At 40.1% G+C, this 14,464-nt stretch overlaps 1 protein-coding gene across 3 annotated transcripts in view; it reads right to left on the bottom strand.

Moving 5' to 3' along the window:
• syt7b (synaptotagmin VIIb) overlaps positions 1 to 14,464 on the bottom strand; it is a 102,202-nt gene that overhangs the window by 50,063 nt on the left and 37,675 nt on the right. The gene's annotated exons all lie outside the window — the stretch shown is intronic.

Genomic DNA, 14,464 nt, shown 5'->3' with positions numbered 1-14,464 from the left:
ACTGGCTACATCTTTTTTTTCCTGCAGTGTGCTTTTCTGAGTCTCTCTACCTGAAAAATTAATGAAACTGCTGATTCACTCTTTTATGCCTCCATTTCTCTGTTCATCCCTGCCAGTGCATCTCCAACATTTACAAATTTGTTGAGGCCAATAAATAGAGGAAGTGGATTAGGTAAACCAACCTAATCATCCTCATCCCCTCTCCTCTCTCACTTTTCAATCTCATTTCATCATTTCCCTCAGAAATATTATGTACTTTAACTGTCTACACACTATTATTACTTCAGAACCTGAATATACACTGTTAATCCTTCAGTAACTTTACATAAGCCATTTTTCCTTCAGTAAATTTGGATACACACAGTGTTACTCTTCAAAGTTATTTGTTCAGTACATTTTCAAATAATCTGTAATTCTTTCAGTACCATTATGTAAAGTACATACACAGTTTTACATTTTTGTACCATTATATACACCGTTATTGCTGTGTGTGTGCTGTCATGTTTATAAAAAAAAATTTGAGCAAAATTTGCACATTTTGTAAACATGTAAAATCTTGACTGCAAAGGCCAGTGCCCACCTTAAAATAGGGTCTGTAGGAGAAAGGATCCTTGGGCAGAAGAGGAGAAAACTGCTGCATAGTGTCATGCTTGCATAGAACTTTACTGGAGATGCAATGTTGGGTTCATTAAGAAAAATCTTTTTAAAAATCTATTTTGTTGAAGCGCTAAGGCCTAAATCAAGAGCTTGTTGTTGCTCTCATATTTCATTCACACTGAAAACAAATCCCATTCATTTAGAGCAAAAGCTTTCTGAAAAGACTGTCATTGAATCTATCTTTGTATGTTTGAAGTGCTACACAGTTTACAAAGACAGTACTGTTGCAATGAGCAGTTTGATTTAACTGTCAGCTTTTGTTTAACAAGTGTTTTTGGAAGGAATCTCCTGTTAGATCATGAAATATTGGAGACTGTGGTGTCAATTAATTTCTTACAGCAGATTTTATTTCCCTCTTCTCTTCTTTCACTTTGGCAACATCCCTTTCTAAAGCTTTTCAAAGCTTAACAGATAAGTGGTTTACATTTTTCTGCTGTTTCCTTGCCAAATTAATGTAACACAAAAAGAAAAAGAGACAACTGTGTGAGAGACTCTCATACTGGAGTGAGGCAACCAGCAGGAGCGAAGATGGAGTCCTTTCAGACCTTTTTGAACACTCAGACCTGAATGTGTGGACACTCATTTGAAACTTTTTCACTTGATGTGTCTCACCATGGGAACTTCTGACACTGGCCTACTCAGAAAATGAATATTATTATTACAGACTTTCAGAATATCTTGTAATAAAGTAGCGCTACAGATATTCTTCAGTCTTTCCTTGGCTACAGATGGTCTGGATGTGCTTTAGAGAGATTTATCTTCTGCTACTGATCTGAGAGACAGATTTTCTAACTCCACTGGACACTACATCTGTCATTTTGAGGAGAACTCTTGAAGCAAGATATTACAACCATCAGTAACCACAGGCCTTGCTAAATCTGCAACTGAAAATTAGCTGCCCACTCTTTCCTGTCAATCAGTTCCTTTCCCAAAGCTTTTAGCTTTGTTTCTTTGGATAACTTTTTAACCTGTTTTTTTTTTCCCTCTCCATGTAATCAGTCCAGTTTCTGGATTCACATATGTGATCACATCCCACATTATGATCTGATCTGTGCATGTATTCAGTACCCTCCACCTGTCAAGCTTCACCTCTGCAAAGGAGGAATAAGCAGAACTGTAACATGGCATCATGGCTCCAGAGTTTAGCACCTTGGACAGCGCTCACCACCCCAGGAAAACATAGAGCTCACCACCCCAGGAAAACATAGAGCTCAGCAGCATTTTTTTCTGCGCCTTTGGTAAGTTTTATTGTGATTACAATGACACGAACAAACATTCATCAGGTCAAATGTGAGAAATTTTTTAAATTTCTTCCATAGCATAAAGATAATAATCTGTTTCCAGGAGCATGTTGCCTGACACAAATCAAAGCCACAAATACAGAGGAAGCTTATTAAGGGTCTCATTCATTAAGCCTCTGATTAGAGATGAAGGTTGAAAGCCTTGTTTCATTATTCAGTTTTTGCTCTGTAAAAAGCAGTGCAGAGACTACTGTAAACCCAGATTGCTGCAGCGACTGCACCCCACTACCAATCTGTGTACTCCCTTTTAACATCACTTGTGAACAAGATCCTTGTCAAGAAGAGGAGCTTAGACAAAATCCACAACCTGCTGCTCAACTCTCTCATGAACTGATCTGTGCATCTGTTATAGAAACTGACTCATGAACAAATTATCACTAAGGAATATGTAACTGGGATTAATGGATCAGAGGTACTGGGGTCCATGTCTGATCCACAGTAGTGTTGTGATGATGAAACCAAGATCAGGCCTGACAACAGCTTTGACACTCAGGTGTGATCATTTAGAAGAAGAAAAAAAAAAAACAACCGTGTGAGAAATAAAGGTGGAGGGTCGCTTCAGAATGTTTTAGATGTTATAGACTGATGCTCCTGACATTTTGGTACTTTTATGGCAACTCGTAAAGCTACAACAAGAGAGACTGTGTAGGGCTGTAGGTTATCTTCCTCCATATTTCAATGTAGTTTAACGGTACCCTTAAATAATATCATAACAAACATGAACAGAAGTCATGTGTGCTATTCATGAAATATTCACATTTTGTGTTTTCTGTATATTAGTTACACAACATCTATTCAAAAATCACAACTTTATTTGAAGGACAGCAACAGTACATTATGATTTGTTACTCACTGGTGAGAAATACCTATTGAAAGGCATATGTTCAGAGATGAGGAAAATATTTTGAGAATTATGGGTCCAGTTGCTAGCTTCTTTTTAATTTGTATTTATTCAACATCTTTCATCTACGAAAAAAGTCATTAGATGCTCAGTTTGCTTTGTTACCATGGAGATGCTTTATTTCATCTAGAGCTGCTTCTCTGATTTTTATCTATAGCACTTTTAGGACCTCTTTTGTATGTTGGCTTCAAATGAAAATATTCTCATGATAAATTGATGTGATATCTGACAAAAAGTTATGCACAATTTGTCATGCATAATCTTCTGAATGTCCAGCTACATGAGAGACCTGTGCAGCTGTGCAACAGCAGCACAGGTCCACTAAATACACATGATGGTGACCACTGGAAAGGATCATGTTTTATAGCAAGGGAACAACATTTTGAACTTGATCCACAAAGGGGAGAAGTTTACTTTGAAGGCTTTTTGCCAGAAAGCCTTATCAACAGAAAAACTATAAGAAAAACTTTGTCATATATGTTAAAAGGTAGTTGGTCACCAGTCATTCTGTAAAAAAAAACTTTTTTTTGTCAGGACATTTGTGGGCAAAGAGTGGTTGCTTACTGTACCTTACTACTACTGCTACCACCACCAATGACAGCACATTAATGAGGTTGAACGTTCATAAAACACCAGGACGACAGGAAATCATTTCTGAGAGAATGGCAGGTGCACACGGTGCAGCAAAGAAAAGAAATTACAGCCCTACTGTGGCAAAAAGGCTAGCGGAAAGGTCATTCCAGAATGAGAGTGAATCTTGGTTTGGCTTTAACCTGCTTTCCAGCGATGAATTACAGGCTGGGGCTGAAGAGCAATGAGAGGTGAGGAGTTGGCATGATTGACACTGGTTTTCTTGTGCTAGCTGGGGTTTAGCTTTTTCTAGCCAGCATTTAGCTTCTTGTAACCAGTGTTTAGGTTGTCCTCGCTAATGTTTAGCTTGTGCTTAGCTTGTCTTAGCAACCATTAGCTTGTCGTGGCTAGTGTTTAGCTTGTCTTACCTCGTGTTTAATTTATTCTAACCAGTAGTTAGTTTGTCCTAGCTGGCATTTAGCTTATCCTTGCAAGTATTTACTGAGTGCTATAAAATGGTTAGCATGTGCTATCCAATTCATGATACTGTAGGTGACTGACTGCAGGGCAGAGTGGGAGGAGTTCTTGTTGTCAGGGGCAGGGGTGTACGCCTCTGGTTCAATTTTTAACAAACGTTTTATTTACAACCCACAACAAACCATGCTTTGGACTCCAGATTTAGAGTCTAATATAGCTCATACTCAAAAATACTTGGGTAAGGTTGGATAGAAATTTGTGCTAAATTTAACATGAATAAACATCAGCAAAATATTTCCCAACATCTCACTTAAAAAAAAAAAACACTTTTTTTTTTAACTTGAGAAACAGGGCTCTCGAGGTCTCTGCTGATGATGATATATCTCTGGAAAAAAACTGGTCGCCTTAAATTGGGATTAAGCTGAATAGGCATACAACATTTCAAGAAATTATTTCTCCTTGTACACTATAGTAAGTGCTGTTTTCAATAAACAATGATTTAATATTGAAAACTTATATTCCCAATAGTGAACGCTCTGCTCCTAAAATGTCAGGTCATGGATGGTGCTGTAAATTAACTCCCGATTAAAACACCTACTGTGCTGTGTTTGGTGTCATACTGGGGACCTCCTGCGGCTTCAAGAGTAAACAAGACACTCTTGCCATCACTCAAACTCTCTCCCTAATACTCTATGTATTTTGGAGTTATTACAGTAAATACCCTGAAATCATTTAGTTAAAAGTCACTAAATGTAATGCAAAGACTGCCATGTGCAATTACAAAAACAGAAGTGTAGTGTTTTCTTTCCCTCCTCCTCTCTCATTATTATTCTTGTCTTCCATCTTCCTCCTTACAGTCACTCTGTCAATGTGCCAATATTTTCACTCATGCTAATTATATGATTTATAACACAAATGAACTGCTCATCTGAAAAATATCCTGCACAAAACCGCCTTTGTATGTGTGTCACCCCAATCTCACACCATTTGTTCAAAATTTTGCAAGAAATTCACGGCACAAAGTTAATCACATTCGAGTAGTGCCGTGAGTGCAACGGGGAGAGCAAAATGATAAAACAGAGACCAAGTGCAACATGATATTTTCCCCTCCGAGCCGTATACCTGCAACTCACAAGCTTTCTGTCTCTACCATAAACATAAACCAATTCAAAGATATGATGACAATTTTCCTCAGACCTGATGGGAGGTGAGTTTCTCCCAGAACACTCCCCACACTATCCTTCTCAGTTCACTCGCCTCGCCTCACCAGTGGGCACCGTCATCTCTCAATGTGCTCCTTCTCTCCACGTCTCTTCTCCTCCACCTGCTGTGTTTATGCTCGGTTCACTCAGCCCCTGCTGTTAGAGCCTGGCACAGTTCACACGATAAGAGCTATTAGTCATATGAGACCTCTGGAGGAGCTTCTCTCGCAGTAGGTTGGTATAACACGGAGGGGGCTGAACACCATGGGACGTGACCCTTGACTGGCTCAACAGACGCACTGACAAAATGTGGCAACCGGTGGGAGGAACATGGGCATCCAATTATAAAGAAAATCAAAGGTTTAAATAGAAAGCATGCTCCTGTAACACACACACTGAGACCGTTCAAACCCTTAGAATCACCTCAGACATCTTCTTTTAAACTTTAGATTGCACTGAGCGAGAGGCTAAAAATCAATGGTAACGGAGTTAAATACCTCTGAAGATTACATTGTTTACTTCTCATGATTAAGTATCAGTGACAGAAGTGAGGAGCTGGAAAGAAGCTGTGAGACATTTCACAGGAAATCACTAGTCATTAAGATATTTAGCTGAACTTTCTATTAAATGTGCTTTTTTTTGGCCCTAGACGGCACTCAGCAAGTAAATATCCCCCCCCCCCCCCGAGACTATACAATCCACATCCTGTTCTTGATCAATTCTAAGACCTGATTCGTAATTATGGTCAACCTGATCAAACTACTGATCCAATCGCAAAGTTTGCTAATAAATGAACAGAGAACCAAGAAATGTTCCAAAAGTAGTATCCATCTTAGCAACCTTGTATCATTAATGACACAAACAGTGCCCATAAGTTCATTTTATCTGTGAAACTACTTTTATGATTAGCTACCTATAAATGGCACCCCACCCCTCCACGCCCCCATCCCACACTCACACACACATACACACACACATACATACACATGTGCGCGTGCGAGTAAAAGGAGAGGGTAATCACCCCCTGGACCTGGTCCTGGACCCTTTCCACCGCAAACAAAACATGCACACTGACCACAACCCCTCTGAGCCAGGCTGACTGGTATGACAATGAATCTCTGCATGTCTTTGTGTGCTTTATATGCTTTTAATATGATTCTGATTAAGATCAGATGCACTGAGTGTACCAAAAAAATAAAAAAAAAAAACTATTCCCATAAATACTATGTGACATCATGGACATGTCATATGTGTCCACGCATCCAAACGACACCAAACTTAGCGAGTGTAATGTCGGGCTCCCGGGAAAGTGCAGAGATTGACACTGTTTGGATGAGCAGCTCTAACATTTTGATTAAAGAAAAAAGTAACATTTTCAACTTTTTGGCCTGTGTTACCATGCAGGTCACAATACAAGTGCACTCTAAAAGTCAGGGGCTGATAGTTTGACTGTGGTCACGACTGTATTAGTATCAGCTTTACACAACAGCCTGTCCATTCAGAGCAGCCCATTTTGAATGGCACTGCACTAGTTCCTACACACAGTGACCAGGAGGACAAAGTGAGACCTTGAATCAGGATTTTACAACCCGGATTCTGCTTCCACATCCCTCAGGGTGTCATGACACCTAAAGGTGCTAGATTGGTTATTCCACAAAGTAAATTCATGGCACCCTTGAAACTGGTGGCAGATTGTAAGATTCCTGCTGCACTGTGGTCAGTAACTGTTCATATTGTTGGCCAGGTTTCTGTTCCACATCAACAGCCTGCTGACCTTTATCACATGCTGAAGGTTTCCTAACATGCAATAAATAGACTGCACCTCTTTCCCTGCAGAACCACGTGCACGTCCACTTTAATTTCTGTATTTTGTTTTAAGATTTTGGGCTAATAAACCAAAAAAATCCACAACAAACTTGGCTCATTTGGTATTTGGTGTCTTTTCCTGGTTGAATTTAAAGTCCCTGGCACCAAATTTTACTCATTAAAGTAACCCAGGTGTGTTGTAATCAGCTGCTGTGAATTCAGGAAAGCCTCACCCAGACAGCAGAAACATAAAAAAGGTTTTACTTTTTTTTTAACAGGAAAACTGGTGTGATCACATATCTTTTAGGAAAAAGAAATACCATATTGCTGTTGTACCCGTCCACACTGTCATCCAGACTTTTCACGAAAATATTTTCAATTCGTTCCTGAGTCCCAGTCGATATTTGTGGCAAAATTTACAGGAATCCCCTAGAGGTGTTCTTGAGATATCGCTCTAACCGGAAGCAGAGGAACAGATGTAGAACCCGAAAAAATAATGCCTCGTGGCTGTGAGGCACACTATTAAATTTGTCTTGGATCAGGAACTAACAAGAAATGGTCTGTATCAGTAGCCTGTCTAGATATAATATAATTAACCACAGTAACCATGGAAACATGTGCATGTGAACATGTGAGTGCATGGATTGTGCCTTTCTCTTACTTTTAAAAGCCTATAAAAAAAACTGAAATATTTCAGCGCAAACAGCCTTTTGCTTTCTGTGTTCTGTTTGTTTTTTCTAACTCATGACATAACATGTTCTTTGAAAGGGTCACACTGTCATCATTTATTTATTTGTGAACTCTTTGTGACACTGGACAAGTTAAATAAAAAATACCATGCAGGAAAGTGCAGGGGGATTTTGATTTCTGCACACTGCACACAAAACTTGCTCCATGAATGAGCGACATGTTAAAATTAAAACAACAGGGGTGGTGGGAAAGTGAGATGAAGCCCTTTGTTTACGTCCGAGAATGACCTCAGCATGTGTGTTCGCTGTAAAATAAGAGTTTACCCTCACACACAGAGCAACATGACTAAAACTGTATTATTCTTGACAAGATTGTGAGTGTGTCGCATCACAATCAGACTATAAGCACCATCCAACCTGCTCATTGTCCCTCCCACCTTCATAGACCATGCACCCTTTGTCATCCCCCAACACATGCCAGCTGACTTCATTACACCCCTGCACACCATCACTGTGACACTGTTACCCTGCAACTTACTCAAATGAAATGTCCGTATTATTCACTCTGCTGCTTGCAGCGCCACAAGGGACAGACATCAACAGCACTCACAACTACTCAGTTAAACAGGTAAACATGCAAGTCTGTCGTGAGAGATGCGTGACCTTTGCTGGGGTCAAGTTAAGAGAGAAACCTTTGGCAAAACAAACCGTCGTGAATTAACTGTGGTGGTACAGCCACTGAACACGGGGGTCTGGTCCATGTGGGCGGTTCAGTGCTGCAAACAGGCCGTTGTTTGCTGTAAAACCTCAGACTCAGGATGGACTCATAACCTCCTACACCTGGCTGGCAGGTGTGTTTATCCAGGCAAAAAATCTTCACCGTCTGCAGGCCAAACCATCAAAGTGTGTTTCTGAGAGAGAGCTGTGAGCTGTAATGAGGAAGATCCAGAGGTTTACTCTGTGCGACAGGGCGGGCAACGGGTGAATGGACAGCTGGGGAGTCATTATGACTCACACAGATGTGTTTAACAGTTTGAGAGAGGGAGGACTCTGAGGGAAAGGTTAAAAACAGATCAAGTGTTAGAGATGTATCTGACAAAACAATACCACATGCGTTGAAAAAGTCTTCAGGGACAAAAAGAGTCCTAATTAATCTGAGCCTGTGTAAGGCAACATGCATGAAAGGTCCTTCACATGATGACACTTGATGAAAACTGGGTTCATCCATCTGCTCAGGCAGAAGCTCAAGAACTAAACAAACCTTTTGCTGATTTGAATGTTTGCTTGTTTGCAAGAAAAGAACAAACTCTGAGTCACGAGTAAGTGACATTTTCTGAGAGATCGTAACGAAGCATTAAAGGAGCATTACTAATTAGCAATATTACAAACCAGATTAGTGAAGTGAGAATAATGACGGGAAAGTACACAATCTGGAGTTCTATTGCAATATACAACAGCTACCAACAAAATAAAAGATATGAGAAAGGTTTTTTAGAAATACATGTAATCTGACTAGTACCTGGAAAACAATCAGTTACACTTAAATGTAATGAAACATGGTTTATCACATCGGCAAGAAGCTTCAGTGACAACTGAGCAACGAGAATGTTATCTAGTCAGCCAGTCAAACTGAGCCAATGTTTTCTAAAATTGTGGTGTTAAACTCAGTTAATAGTTTACAACACTTATGAACTGAAACTGCTTTGCTAGTTTGGTTGTTCTGTAACTAACAAATCTTCTGAAACAAATAATTTGTTCTGTTTAGTTTTGGTTCTAGAACTCCACATGTAATTAGAAGCTCACTGCATCTCATGGACTAAGCTAATATCACCATCTTACAATTTAATGATATGAATGATGATTGATGAAAATGTAAATATAGACAACTACAAAAACTAAACTTAACTCAAACCCAACAGTATTATAACATAAGTAATGCATGTTCTTAAATTTATTCTGAAGCCCCTCGTATCTTTTATGTTATATAACCCTCCCAAATCTTATTCCTGCATATTCTAATGTTGTAGTTCAAGTAAGATATACCACTGTCTTTATCAAATCTCATCACTATATTCTCATAATAGTGATTCAAGATATAATCTATTTTTATTAGCCTTTCCAAATCACAAAAGGCTAATTCAACACAAGAAAACAATTCAGAACATCTCTGGGGTGGTGGGTGAATATTTAACCAACATTTTCCCTCAGCATATTTATCACAACCTGTTACAAAAAAAAGCTGAGGATATATTTATTCTGAGAACTCATACAACTTTTTCTTTCGGGTATAGCACAGTGAGTATTTTGAACATGAACATCTCTTCCCTGCAGCATGAAAATTACATAACCAAGCCTTCAATCTGTGATACCATGCAAATGTGGAGCGAGAATCAGATCTATTAACAAAACAAGACTTATTTTATGGATTCAGAAGAAGAATAACTGAATTATAACCAGAGTTGATTATCAAATCCACCTTGATCCCATGAAAAATGATCCTGGATTCATTATCTATGAGAAATTAAAGTGACCATAATAAATACTTCATGTAAAAATCCCGCTGTTGGATTTTTTTCTCATGTTTTTACAAACCATGTAAACCTTTTTCACCCCTATTTTGTTGCTAACGAGTGTTTTTGTAATTCCTCGGTTTCCGCACATAATTCAATCAAATATAATTTTTATGCTTCGATTTGTTAAGACTGAACTTTTGGCACACCGTCTGTGGCCAGCCCATCATAAATATTGCTCCAGCGACTGCATGTTGTTTGTTCATTCTGTCCGCACTGCTGCAGTCGCTGTGAGTTTAACTACAATTCCCTGTTGCACTACAGGCTGAAAGAGATGCTGCCTTCAGCTCTTCCCACCCTGAAAAGGCGGATTTGTAAACTGGCATGTTGCAGCCTACTTGGCTGGACGGAGCCTGAGTTTATCATTTATGATGAAGAAAAGCAAACCAATGAGCAGTTTATTCTGCAATCTTTCAGTTTTGAGAGAGAAGGAGCTGTGGTTCATATACAACACAATCCTGATCCAGCAGTCTGCTTGCTCAAGGTCCAGTGCAGGAGACGTCCTCTAAATAAATTACATCTGGCGCCAGGTCATGCCAGGTAACAAAATATTTCTACCATGCTGATCCGAGTGAGATTCTCAGATATGTTCAATGTCAGTATGAAGAAACTACGATGATCATGCTGAGGCCACAAAAGGTAACAACATATTATGCTTTTAAAAGCCATCGCACTAACATCCCCGGGTGGTTACTTCAGGCTAACAAGACCAGGCACCCTTCAAAATGAATTGGGAGAGAGTTCGACCTGCACCGGGCAGGAAGGCTAAAAAAAAAAATGGATGGGATTAACAAGAGGGCGGCACGGTGGTGCAGCACTGTCGCCTCACAGCAAGAAGGTTCTGGGTTCAAGTCCCGGCTCGGGCACGGGGTCTTCCTGTGTGAGTCTGCATGTTCTCCCTGTTCCTGTGTGGGTTCTCTCTGGTACTCCAGCTTCCTCCCACAGTCCAAAGACATCAAGAGGGGACGAGGCTGATTGATACTCTAAATTGACTGTAGGTGTGACTGTGAGTGTGAATGGTTGTCTGTCTCTATGTGTTGGTCCTGTGATGGACTGATGACCTGTCCAGGGTGAACCCCGCCTCTCACCTGAAGGCTGCTGGGATAGGCTCCAGCCCCCACCCCTGCGACCCTTAACAGAAATAAGTGGAACAAAATGGACAGATGGATGTATGGATGGAGGGATTAACAAGAGATCTTGGAGGTGATCTAGATCTTCCGAATTGTAGATCTTGGTTGCTGAAGACTGTTCCAGGAAATTTGTTGGATATTAAAGTTATTTTTCAGGACTTGTAGACAGTCACCAGATTCATTGAGATGTGAAATGATTGTGACACTTCGGTCTTGGTCTCAGTTTTGATGTCTCCAAAAAATTTGAGAATATTTTGATGAAATCAATGAGGCCATTTACTTTAATTAAAGGGACAGGTTTCCAGTTACGGGAAACATTGTTCAGGCTTGAGGATCGTGAGTACATATTTTAGTGGTTGGGAAGATATTTTAAAAACAGTATTTGATATCATGTTTGTATTCCGTATCCCCTGTGGCTACGTATGTTCTCTCTGAGTGCACGATAATAATAAATCAGCTGAAGGAAAAAAGGTTCTCAAGATGGGTTATTATTTCATGGTGGAATTTTATCAGGTAGTGTCGCAAACCTCAACTGAGTGCTTGTGTCAGTGCATCAACACCACTGATTAGATCTGTTTCCTGGATCGGGCAGGAAGCTGAGGAAGCTGACTGTTTTGGGGAGGGTTGGTTCGTGTGGTTTGTCTACTTATATAAGGCCTCAGTTTTGTTTGTTTTTCAAGAGCTATTTAATTCTAAGAGGCCTATTTCAGTCGGTAACTTTCTCTGGTTTGGTACTTCTATTGAGCACAGGGTCATTTTTTTTTCAAACCTTCTCGTAGAACCAAACATCTCAGACAGAGGAGCTGAAGTAAAATTAATACACAAAAAATATCAAAAGTATTTCTTCTTTCTTCTGCCTCTAATTCACTCTTTTATTACTCTCTTGCTACATCCTAGTTCAGGGCCTGGGTTCTTCTAAGTCCACGTTACACGTCTGCATATGTCAGGTCAACGTTGCCCTGTTTCAAAGCTTCTTCTAAATGAGAATCACAGACATCTTTTGTCAGAATTTAAAACAAGCAGTATTTTTGTCTGAATCCCCCTAGAGACCTTTAATGAAGTGTTCAACTTGTTAAACTGAATTGTCATCTGGCCTGTCATATTCAATCAAGCTGCAGGAAATGTGAAATTGGTTGACCTGATGAGGGAGTAAAATTGCTATATTTTTGAATAAAACGCCACAGAGAAAATATTAAACACAGAGCAGCCCCTTTAATAATATATTTCAACAGAAGCAACAGCAAATTAAAAACACAGGTATTTTCCAGCATGTTTATCAACAGGGAATATGTGTACAGCCATTTCATCAAACACAGATATGTAAGATGACCCTGAAACTCTGAAATGCAACTTTGAATTCGTAACAAATCTATTTGAAGCCGATGTGAAGAGCATGTCAGGAGACTGGCAAACAGGACTGAATAAATTCCATTGCAACAACATGAAGTGAGCCAAGTCTGAATCCCTGGTGGAGGCAGAAATTGTCTAACTGGATGTGTCTGCTCTGCCTCCAGGCCTACTGCACCATTTATCTGGAAGTGTTGTTGTGTGAGCAAATATTTTCTGTGATGACAATCCACAGGTTCTCTCAACAAACACCTTTCCTCCGTTCAGAAAAAAGATCATGTGTGTGAATCACACCTGTGGTAACATATTGAAGAAATAAGATCTGTTAAGTTTAGTCAATCATTCGACGATATAAACAACTTTTTACTTTTAACTTTTACGTTATCCCCACCCCATGACCCTGGTCACTGTGGCTTCCATAACTAAAATATGGATGTATCAAGCTAACGCTGCTGAGTCCGAGTTTGGTGAGTACGAGGTTTGTGATTTTTTCTTTGAAACATGCCACGCGGCATGTTTCACACGGGTATACAGGAGCAGATCAACGAGCGAGCAGAATGATACACCAGGGGCACAGACAGCGTCAACTCATGCACGCATTTGTTGACTTTTGTGCCTGCAGTAAAGAGTAGCGCTCATGGTCCCTGAATTGTGCGTGCATGGGAGGTTCAATGCTCGCGTGGAGCATAATATATGCTCGTGGTGAACTTTTGGCGTAAATTTGACGCCATAAGAGAAGTTTATGTGGGAACAGTCAGGCGCACAGAAATGAAAAGGAAGAGAGTGTGCGTTCAGCAGGCAAGCTGGCCTGCTCACATTAGGAATAGAGGAGAGTTTTGGCTTTGAATTAAATATGATTTTTTTATGGGGGGGGGGATTGTCTCCGTAAATAGTGCTATCCATCATTCCTGAGTCTATTGGTAATATTTACATTTTAGGACGCATTTTACTATAGTCCTAAGGGGTCTCCATTCATTTCATTTCCTTTCTATAAAAATTAGACAACTTTTAATGATCAACAATTCCTGAGAACAATGTAGAGCCTCATAAATCAGATGACAGGTGTCTTTCAACATTTCTCCTTGCTCTTCCTCCTCTAATATTTAGATCCGATATAGCCAGCATGCCCTTAATTTCAAGGCTATGGACTCGTGCCAGGATTCGAATTCTAATCTTCTTGGTGTAACATCACTGCAGTGATAACATCAGTCCTCCATCTCAGCTCTTCCACTGTCTGTCCACTTCGTATCTGATCTGACTCTCTATATCTAGCCCTCTCGTTTTTCAAAGATGGATCCATGTCCATGCATGAGCCTGCACACACACACACACACACACACACACACACACACACACACACACACACACACACAATTTCACTGTTACTTAATATAGCCAACTGTGCGTTAGCTTTATGACAGGCGATATGAAAGAGCATCCATAAAGCAGTCGATGTAAGATATAAATTGAAGGGCACTGAGACGAGTGTTGGACAAATCCACCACTTCCACTCCAAGTTACTGTGATGCAAGTCAAAGCCCAAATGAACCCAAGTGCTGAGCACAGAAAGGCAAACGGGATTTGTTCAGGTCTTGAAAATCAGACTGAGTGGGCAGGTTCTGGGTGTTTAGTGAAGTTCAGGAAAATCTGGGGAGAGCTGAGCCGAGTGGAAATGGAACAACAGCAGTACGTAATTTGAGGGTGTCAACAGAGACTGGAACAGACAGGACGGGGTAGATGATGACATCGGGACAAAGGGAAGAGTGGCAACAGGTTACAAGGGGCAGAAGCAAGCGTAATAATATCCCTTGCTT

Source organism: Aulostomus chinensis, chromosome 2 (genome assembly GCF_037954235.1).
Source record: "Aulostomus chinensis isolate RoL2024-O1b breed Wild chromosome 2, RoL_Achi_v1.0, whole genome shotgun sequence".
In the NCBI taxonomy this organism is placed as follows: domain Eukaryota; kingdom Metazoa; phylum Chordata; class Actinopteri; order Syngnathiformes; family Aulostomidae; genus Aulostomus; species Aulostomus chinensis.
Note: the sequence above shows the minus strand (reverse complement) of the source record. Positions and strands in the feature narration are given on the sequence as shown.